Source organism: Petaurus breviceps, unplaced genomic scaffold (assembly GCF_028583685.1).
Source record: "Petaurus breviceps papuanus isolate PSGF00001 unplaced genomic scaffold, PetGlider_PUasm1.0 551, whole genome shotgun sequence".
In the NCBI taxonomy this organism is placed as follows: Eukaryota; Metazoa; Chordata; class Mammalia; order Diprotodontia; family Petauridae; genus Petaurus; species Petaurus breviceps.
This window is the reverse complement of record NW_027186372.1, coordinates 6,664,014-6,674,660: the sequence shown is the minus strand read 5'-3', so window position 1 is coordinate 6,674,660 and position 10,647 is coordinate 6,664,014. Positions and strand designations below refer to the sequence as shown.

The following is a 10,647-nucleotide window of genomic DNA, read 5'->3' as shown; positions in this document are numbered from 1 at the left end:
CTTGGAACTTAGAGCTCACCTAGCCCAATTCCCTCATTTTAGAGATGAGGATACTGAGGCTCAGAGGAGTCACATAGCTGGCAAAGCTCAGATTTAAACCCAGGTTTTATGATTCCAAATTTTGTGCTCTTACCAGTATATAATAATGAAGATACACACACACCCACACACACCCACCCCACCCCCCCCACCCACCCACACCCCCCCCCCCACCCCCCCCACACACACACCCTCCCCACACACACCTCCAGGAAAGGTTTCTGGTCAATGAGAAGGAAAAGCCCAACTCCATCAATCCTTTCAGTGCTCGGAAAGTCCTGTTTACTTTTCAAATCAGAATGAGATCTTCCAAGGGAAGGGAAATGGGCACCTTTTATGAAAAGGATTTGCACGTTCCTTGACCTCATAGAGGAATCAGACAATACATCTGCAGCTCTCCTATGTAATGCAAGACTTAGAACCCGAACCCAAGAAGCAAAGAAGAAAAAATAAGTCGAAAGCAACCATTGAAAATATCCTAGCAAGGATGGCAACAACATCAACGCCATCGGCCCTCCCAGTGAGGGATCTGTGTTTAATCTACTCGATAAGATCTCCATTCCATCAGACTGAATCTACTGTGTTTCTTTTTCTGGTCCAGTGCAAACTCAATTATAGGAAAAACAGTACAATCCTGTTGAATAGCCAAAAGCAATCCTGGTACTCCATGGGGACCCCAAAATGGGAAGAGAAGAGCACCCTGGGGATGTCTTCTCACAAGGCCTTGAATGGGGGAAGGGATGGTTCTGAGCAGATAGGCATCACAAAGGCTCCATATATAGAAGTCCTGCCCCACTGCTATCAGGAAGCCTTCTTCCTCATAGATATGCAGGGGCAGGTAAGCATATTCCTTATTGTGACTGTCACATTTTTTCACACACGTATTTACCCTTAGGTCCCATAGCTTGAACTTTCCAGACATATCTGCTGCTATTAGGTGCTGCTCGTCTTGTAGGACCTGAAGAGATGTCACAGCTGAGTCATGGAATAAGTGGAAAGATTTCCAGCTTCCTTCATGACTTCATGGCCTTCATGACTTTGGTGATACAGATCGATAACAAAGACCTGCCCAGAGCAGCAGCCAGGGAACAGTACAGAGGCTCATGTGGCAAGCTGTTGTGTCAGGATATCACTGTTGGTCTGAAACATCTGCCCATGACCAGGCATGACATTGATTACAAGGACCCTTCTGGATAAGCCTGCACTGAAGCAACTGTTAGCCTGGGGGTTCAGGCACCATGTACAAGACCAAGCAGTGGAGATCTGAAAATGACAAAGCACGCCAGGCTGGTCTCCTGGCCTGGTGCTGCTGAACAAGGAGGCAGGAAGTAAACTGGCACAGTCTGTAGTTTCTTCAATACTTCTGAGACAGAGAAAAACATGGGAATACAGCTGAATCAGAGAGGTCCAATGTACAGAATTTACCTGGCAGTTGGTAAAGTAGAGGTTGTCATACATGTCCACAATGAGAGCCTTGGTTGGGTTGATGGTGCTATACTGGCAGCCTCCGTGCTCCACATAATTAACTGAGAATACCCTCTCCCAAGCATCATCAGACATTATGAGTTTAATTTCTTTTTTTTTTTTGGAGGGGGGAAGGCAAGGCAATTGGGGTTAAGTGACTTGCTTAAGGTCACACAGTTAATTAAGTGTCAAGTGTCTGAGGCCAGATTTGAATTCAGGTCCTCCTGACTTCAGGGCCTGTGCTCTATTCACTGCACTATGAGTTTAAAGTGATCAGTTCTTCTTCTTCTTCTTCTTCTTCTTTTTCTTCTTCTTCTTCTTCTTCTTCTTCTTCTTCTTCATCTTCTTTGTCTTCTTTTTTTCTTTGCTTTTTGGAAGGGGGAAGTCAGGACAATCGAGGATAAGTGACTTGCCCAAGATCACGTGGCTAGTAAGTGTTAAGTCTGAGGCTGAATTTGAACTCAGATCATCCTGACTCCAGGGCCAGTGCTCTATTCACTATGCCACCTACCTGCCCCAAGTGATCAGTTCTAACAACAGAGGAATCAGGGTTCTGAATTTCTACCTCCTTTCTCTGCATGCACTTTACAAGTAACTCATGGAGTAGTTGGCAATAATTGGTAGAGGAGAGCAAACCCAACTGCCTCTTGTTCAACAAGGGTAATGAAATTGATCCAATGCTGGATTTCTTTTCTTTTCTTTTTCATTTTTTGCCCATCCTCTTCCTCTAAAAGCTTCAGTCATATGCTCTTCCTCTCTTTGTGCTGGATGATCTCCCTTGTAAGGGGGTTACAGTTGTTTTGTCCAAGAAGCAAGCAGAAACAACAGTGTTGTGTTGTTTTTTGTGGGGATCAAAGTAAAATCCTGGCAGTTGTGGCATTGAAGAACTTATGTATGAGCTGGAAGCTGATGAAAAGGTTCTAGGATGATTGTCAGAACCCTGAGGACTATGAGGTGTCTTTGCTCCATAGCTTTCTTTAGAAGTATGCCTTCTGGGGCGGCTAGGTGGTGCAGTGAATAGAGCACTGGCCCTGGAGTCAGGAGGACCTGAGTTCAAATCCGGCCTCAGACACTTGACACATTTACTAGCTGTGTGACTTTGGGCAAGTCACTTACCCCCAGTTGCCCTCCAAAAAGAAAAAAAAAAGAACTATGCCTTCTGTTCCAGTGACAGGCACTGCTCTGCTGGTAACAGCTTCTCTCCTCTCTCTCCCTGCTGTGTGGACCTCTCTTCATTTCTGCCTTTTAGATGTAGTGCTTCCTGAAAACTCCCAGAGTTGAAAATATTTAAAAAATTTTTAGAAATCTCATTCTGACTTGAATTTGAATTTTTGAAAAAATATTTTAAAATATTTAAATAATATTCAGGCACGCTTGATTAAAAACCCCTGCCCTAGAGTGACCTTTAGAGACCCAGAGATCAAAGGAAACAAAGAATAGATCTGCAAAGGGTCACACTGACAAGAGAAAGAGAATTAGGAGATTCAGTTCAGCAGAATTCAGAAAACTGCGATTAGACCTGAGAAAGATATTAAGTTTATCTTAATTAGGAGGGTCTCAGACCTCATGTAACATATTTATTTAGTAGGAATATAAGAAAGAATATATATAAATGATTATAATACACAACATTTAATGTGTGTTATAAAGGGGTCATAATCAAGTCCTTTCCTTCATGTGTATTAACTGTGTGACATGGACAAGACCTCGTTAAAGTCTGAGTGGGAAAGGTAGGTCATTATAACTTTTCCAGACTTTTATTACACATAATTCCCTTCTGGCACTATTTGGTCTAGTGAAACTGGCTTTGCTATTCCTCAAACAAGACATTTTATCTCCCATCTCTGGGACTTCCTACAATTCATTATTCGTGGGAGGCACTCCCTCCTCACCTCTGCCTCATGGAATCCCTAGGTTTCCTTTAAAACCCCATTTAAGACTCAAGACAGAACCTACATATGAAGCTTTTTCTGATCCCCTGAGCTGCTTGTCTTTCCAAAAATATTATATCTGTTCACATATGCATATGTTTTTGCTTTTTTGGAGGGCAATTGGGGTTAAGTGACTTGCCCAAGGTCACACGGCTAGTTTTTGTGTTAAGTGTCTGAGGCTGGATTTGAACTCAGGTCCTCCTGACTCCAGAGCCAGTGCTCTATTCACTGTGCCACCTAGCCACCCTCACATATGCATATGTGATGAGGATAGGAACCTGACCTGTGATTTCACTGATTAAGGGAAGTTCTAGAGGAGGAAGCTCCCTCTATCAGTACAGGCTGGCACTTTATCTGCAACTTATAACCTTGCAAAGTTGCCGAGAGCACTGAAAGTCCAGTGACTTGGCTATGGCCAGTATGTCAGGGGTGGGACTTAAAGCTCCCTATCCCAGGCTTTGAAGCCAGTTCTCTCCCTACTTTTCCACATCACCTCCCCGTTATTCCCAGACTCCACTTGGGTATGTACAACTTATCTCTGCTGATAGAATGTAAGCTCCTTGAAGGCCAGGATTAGCTCATTTTTGTCTTCCATGCCTAGCCCAGTATAGAAACCTAAAGGAAGCTTGTTGATTGAGTGACCTTGACAGAGTATCAGAAAAAGCTCCCTGGAGGAAGTGACATTTGAATTGGGCTTTAAAAGACATGAGGAAATTCAATACAAAAAGATGAAGAGGAAGCCTGTATCAGATAAAGGGAGCAGCTTGGGAGGGAGAGTGGGGAACAAGCATTTATTAGTGTGTTAGGCACTGTGCTAAGCACTTTACAGATATATAATGACAATAATAATAAGAAATATTTATATAGTGTTTACTTTGCTCCAAGTACTGTGCTAAGTGCTTTATAATGATCATCTCAATTGATCTTCACAACAATCCTGTGATACCTAGAAGGTGGTGCTTTTATTATCCCTGTTTTACAGATAAGAAACTGAGGCAGTCAGGTTAAGTGACTTACCCAGGGTCACACAGCCAGTAAATGTCTGAGACTGGATTCGAATTCGGTCTTCCTGATTCCTGGTCCAGTGTTCTATCCATTATGCCAACGAGCTGCTGAAAGAGAGTGCGATATGTAGGGGAGACATAGGGTAGCCTAGTTTGGCTATGGGAGTGCATGGCTCCAGAGTGTATGGAGGGGTGTAGGAGATTATTCTCAAGGGGCAGGGTGGGGCCAGATTATAGAGGATCTGGAATGTAAGGCAAAGGAGTTTCTACTTCATTTGATGGACAGTATTAAATTTCAGCCTTTCATATTAGGATTTTCAACGTGACACACACACAGTGTTAGATCGTATTAGGGATCTTTGGAATACATTATTTTCCATCTTTTGCCAATGTCTGCTGACCTTTGCTCTTTTAAACTGAAAATCTCTCTCTGTAAGCCCTGTTCAGTTTTGTAATGGGCTCTAGGCCATAGGAACTAAGGGTGTCAGGTATAGGAGGACCCTTAGAAGTCGCTTCATCCAGCTCCCTCATTTCACAGAATCACAGAATGCCAGAGATGAAAGGGACTTGAGAGCACAGGATGTTAGAACTGAAGCGACCTGAGTTTTAAAGGTAAGGGAACAGGCCTGGAGACGTGAATGATCCACCTGAACTCAGGCAGTTGGCTTGTGGCAAAGCCCAGATGGAAGCACAGCAGAGAGTCTGCATACGCATACTAGATGACTGTACAGGGCCTAGAGAAAGCAAATACAGCTGGAGTAATGGGGCGAGTGGCACTGCCGCTTACATTTTAGCAGAGGCTACTATTTTCAAGCATGCTCAAGTAACAGAGAACAACAGCTCTTAGTCATGTTTAAACTGGCCAACATAATCCTGTTGTCAGAGAGCCAATCTGGGCGAGGAGATGAGGCAGGGTCTCCAGAACATCAATACAACGTGATCCTAATAGCTTGGGTCCCCTGGGGAAGGCAATCTGTTGGATGTATCTCATGGGTAATCCCTGGGCTGCATCTGGAGTGACCTTGACCACATGAGTTCATTTTCTGGATGAGTCCTGACACGTAGAACAAATAGGAAACTGGTCATTGATGACCTGGTTCTTGAAGCTCGGTTTTGCTAAAAGGCTAAGATGCTAATTCCAACACTATTCCCTTTCCCTTGAGGTGTGTCTACAGAAGAGAGTGGGACCCTGTCTCTAAGCCTCCTGTCTCAGTCTAGTGCTCCCCAACACATTTTTTTCTGATGAAGTGAAAATCAAGATTTGGGAAATAATATTGTTAAAAGGTAATAGGGATATTCATTCCTTCTTTATTTAGAGAATCACACTTGCACAATTTACTCCTAATGATACACATGGGGTGAATGATATCCCCAGAAAGATCTTAAAAGTCATTGCTAGAGGTAATAAAGTCTTATACAAGGAATGAAGTACCACAGAAGCACCTGCAAAGTTTTCATCACACCTACTAATGGACAGTAGAAGCAGCTGGATTGCTCAATGGATAGTGTGCTGGACCTGGAGTCAGGAAGACTTTAATTCAAATCTAGCCTCAGATACTTACTAGCTGTGTGACCCTGGTCAAGTCACTTAAGCTCTGTTTGCCCTAATCTGTGGAGAAGGAATGTCAAACTACTCTACTGTCCTTGCCAAGAAAATCCCTTAAGGGGGCACAAAGAGTTAGACATGACTGAATGACTGAACAGCAGCTGATGGAAAGTAGAAGCTTCAAAAGAGAAAGGGAAATTTCGGAAGTGAACAACTGGTTAAAAACATGGTATACTTATCTAAAAATATAATCATAATGCGTGATTTTATAGTGATGGAGTATGCCAATGAAGGTAGGTTAAACAAATGTGTGGAGACTGGCAAATATGAGGGAGTGCACTTTCTTTCCTCTCCGTCCTCATCTCTGCCTCCTGGCTTCCTTGGTTTCCTTCAAGTCCTACAGGAAACCTTTCCTGATCCCCATTAAATCGAGTGCCTTCCCTCTGCTGATCATCTTCTAGTTGTCCCATAGATACCTTATATGTATGTAATTTTTGCATGTTGTCTTCCACATTAAACTGTGAGCTCCTTGAGAACTGGGACTGTTTGCTTGGCCATTCTTAATTTTCCTAGTTCTTGGGTAGATGTTTTATAAATGTTTATTGATTACTGAGAAACTTTAAACTGCCAAGCCAGATGGCACAGGAAATATCAGGTACAAAGGAGGAGGAAGAACATAAAACAAGATCAGTAAGGTGCAGGAGAAAATGTCCAATCAATAAACCAATCGTTGTGTATTTATTAAGCACTCACTGTGGGCCAGGCTCTGTGCTAAGTGCTGGAGATAGAAATACAAAAGTGGGGCAGTCCATATCCACATAAAGCTTATATTTGTGTATAAGTAAATATAGGTTGTATACAAAATAAATCTAAAGTGGTGTGGCCTTTTATGACTGTATTCAATTCTCCAAATTAAGGTAATAAGCAGTGTGAGTTAGAGATTCTAATGAAAGGAGCCAACTTCAAGCTTATAAGTTTAACTGAACTTGGTGGAATGAAACTCATAACTTATACCTAGAATATGCTAACAGAAAGGCATAACTTTCAGAAGGATTATAAATCTATGTGAGGAAATCTAGAAACCAGAGATGAGGAGGTTATTAGAGAGTATTTGAGTGAGTATCAATGAAAAGGAAAACCCAATGACATCCTGGGAGAGTACTACAGACCACTTATTCAGAAAGAGGAAATAGATAAGGAATTTGTGAATCAGCTCATAAACCTTGCATGGAGACATGATGAGAATTTTCAATAATCTAGACTTCTTCTGGAGCCTTCTGTCTCCATAAAAAGAAAAGCAGGAAATAATTACTTGGTTTGAGAATTTAATGTTTCAAAATATGATAGAAGCAATTATAGTCATTTCTATGCTAGGCTTGATTCTTATTAACAAGGAGGAACTGGTAGGACCTAGAAAAATAGAACTAATGGGGATGTTGGGGGAAAGTGACTATACTGTCTTAGAATTGGGGAAAGAAGAGAGAAAACCTAGGTATAATATGAATGCAACCAAGATCTCAGCAAGGAACAGATGTCAGAGAGTTTAGAGAGAGTATTCATAGAATCCCATGTTCTAAAGTTCTACAGCTTCAGTTTCCTTGATAGGTATAAGAAGCTCCCAAAAATGAAATTGTAAGGAAGAGAAATGCACACAGTTCCAATAAGGAAGAGACTGTTTAAACTTACTGAAAAATTGAAGTTTTTAAGAGATATACAAAAGATTCTAGCAAGAACAGACAATTGAGGATGAGTAAAAAAGTGGCGATCTTCTCCCTTCTTTGATTTTCCTTTTGCCCCTTGCATAGCTTTTTAAAGTGTTCTTTGTTATCCTTAGTACTGCTTTCCAATTTCAGCTCATGAGGAATTTAGAGTTCTGGACATGATCTTTTTTTTTAAATAAATTTTTATCGATGTGCTTTTTTTTATCACCTAGATTTTGCTAACATTTCTCCTTTCCCCTTCCAAGAGAGTCATCCTTTATAATAACAAGATGTTTTTAAAGAGGAAGAATAGGGGAAAAAATCAGCAAACGTTATTGAGAGAAAAAAACAACTGTGTAATATGCAAAGTTTCATATTCATTGACCATGACCTCTGAAAAGGACCAGTGGAAGAGGTCTCCTAGTCTTTCACCTTTGGGGCCAAGTTTATCACCACCACCACCATCATCACTTCAGTTTTATGGGTGTTTTGTTTTTACATTACAAGCATTTACAGATTACTCCCACTTTATGAGAAGTAGCTTGTAAAAAAGTAAAACTATTAATACAATGACTCATCTGAAAGTACAGGCACATTTCACATCTGTAGTACCTCCCTCCTTCTCTATTAAAAAAAATGAACAGAAATATATTTTCTCTTCCTCCTACCTCACCACCCCAATGGAAAAAAATGGGTAACATGTTTCATCATAGGTCATCTGGAATTATGTATGGTCATAGCATTGATCACAGCTCTTAAAGCTTTCAAAGTTGCTTGTTTTTATGATGTTATTATCAATATTGTTCTTTTGGTTCTGTTCATTTCAGTCTTTATATTTTCACAGCACTCAATCTCTCTTGCTTTGTGGTGATTGTTCTTTCCATTTACGATGATGTATGTAGTCATTGTATAAATGGTTTTGTGGGTCTGTTTACTTCACCTTGCATCAATTTCATGTCTTCCCGTTATCTCCATGTATTTTTCATGTTCCTTATTTCTTAGAGCACAAAATATTCCATTATATTTGTGCACCACACTTTGTTTAGCTATTCCTCAATCGATGGGTATGTACTTTGTTTCCACTTCTTCGAAATCACAAAAAATGCTAAAAATGTTTTGGAATGTATGGAGCCATTCTTTCTTTCTTTCTTTCACATAAAGTTGAAGGATTTATTTAAACACCAGAAAATTGAATCCCAAAACCAGTAGCCGAAGTACCAAAGATATTCAGAGGCCATAATAATGCTGAGAACCACAGCAGCCTTTGGCCTTCCCACAAAACAATACAAGATTAATATTTACTCCTCTGTCCCCAGCTGTCTGCAACTATCTTCAACTGTCAGACTCACTCTGTCAGCTCTGCTTCTCCTCAGCAAATTCTTCACACCACAGACTCCATGAGGCTCCATTCAGCCTATCGGGGGCAGAGCAGAGTTTATCTTCACAGAAGGGGAGGTCTTCAAACCTCACCCCCCTTCTCCCCCCCGCCATGGCCAGGTCTGTTGAGGGACTTCAAATTCCCATTACCCATGCTCATAGTAGGATTGCTGGAAAGAACTCATGTTGAACCTGAAGAATCAATCAATCAGTCAATAAGGATTTGTTAAGCACCTACCATGTATCAAGAACTGTGCTTGATGCTGAGGGTAACAAACACAAAAATGGAACTGTCTCTGCCCTTGTATTCTATTGGTGGAGACAATTGGAATGGAGCATGAACGTCTGTCACAAGGAAGAGGAATCAGATTTCCAGATAGTAAAACTAGTGGATGAGTGGAAGTCACATAGAAGGCTTGAAATAAGGAAACACTTCTCAGAGCTGTCCAGAGGGGAATAGGCTGCCTTGGGAATGGTGGGTTCCTCTTTATTCAAGGTTATTTTTTTTTAAGGACTAGGTCTTTCCATCTTGTCTAGGCTGGAAGTCCAAGGCCTACTCAAGGGCTTCATCCCATTACTGCTTGGCATAGGAACTTTGACTTGCACCATTTCTTTTTTTAAAAAATGTTTTTATTTATTTTAATTTTAGTTTACAGAACTAACCATATTACCATAACGTAGTATAATAAAAAAAAGATTGCATATGAGTACAAATTGTTCTTCCTTTAAAATGTGTAATAAAGTTATTGTATAAATTTCTTTTTTTTAATCTTTTCTCTCCCTCCCCCAGATGGCTACCATTAGACTCAAATATGTGTGTATACACACACATATATACATACATGTATGCATATATTTATATGCATATATATATAAAATTATTCTGTTAATACTTTTATTTATCAGTCTTTCTCTGGATGCAGATAGAGTCTTCCTTCATATGTCCTTTGTACTTAATTTTGATATTTATAGGAGTCAAAATGACTTATTTACCAAAAATTGTTAAAATAATATTGTTCTTTGGTACTTTGGCTTACTGGTTTTGGGATTTGTTTTTCTGGGGTTTAAATAAATCCTCCAACTTTATCCTTTATATGGAGAGTCTGGCATGTTTTGCAATCAAACATCATGCGATAGTTATAGTCACAGTCTCTATTGTGATCGTGGGTGCTGTAAATATTGCCTTCGCACTACAGCATGGTCTCCAGTCTCCTCATCATCCTGATTATGATGTCAATAGGAGTTCTCTTGGTTCTGCTGAGTTTGCTTTGCTGACCTGGGCCTATCTGCCTCTCCACAGACAACCTTCTGGCTGTCTCCCTGATCCTGGGAGCTCACCATATTCATGATGATCTTAGTGCATTTGCTTTAGCTCACTGTGGTTCAGAACTCTGGAGTCCAAATGATCCACAAGCCTCGGCCTCCCAGCAACTGTACAGGTGCAGTGATTATGGGTGTGAACAACTAAGACTGGCTCATTGCGGTTTTTCAAGCAAAATCTGGATGGCCGCTTGAAGAACATTTAGAGGGGATGCCACATCCTGTATAGGTTGGCATAGATGCTCTCTGATGTCTCTTTCCAGCTC

General features: G+C 40.8%; 1 pseudogene; it reads right to left on the bottom strand.

The window, feature by feature from the left end:
• Nucleotides 1–647: 647 nt before the first annotated feature.
• Nucleotides 648–2,739, bottom strand: LOC138172845 (DDB1- and CUL4-associated factor 4 pseudogene; annotated as a pseudogene).
• Between the last annotated feature and the right edge of the window lie 7,908 nt (nucleotides 2,740–10,647).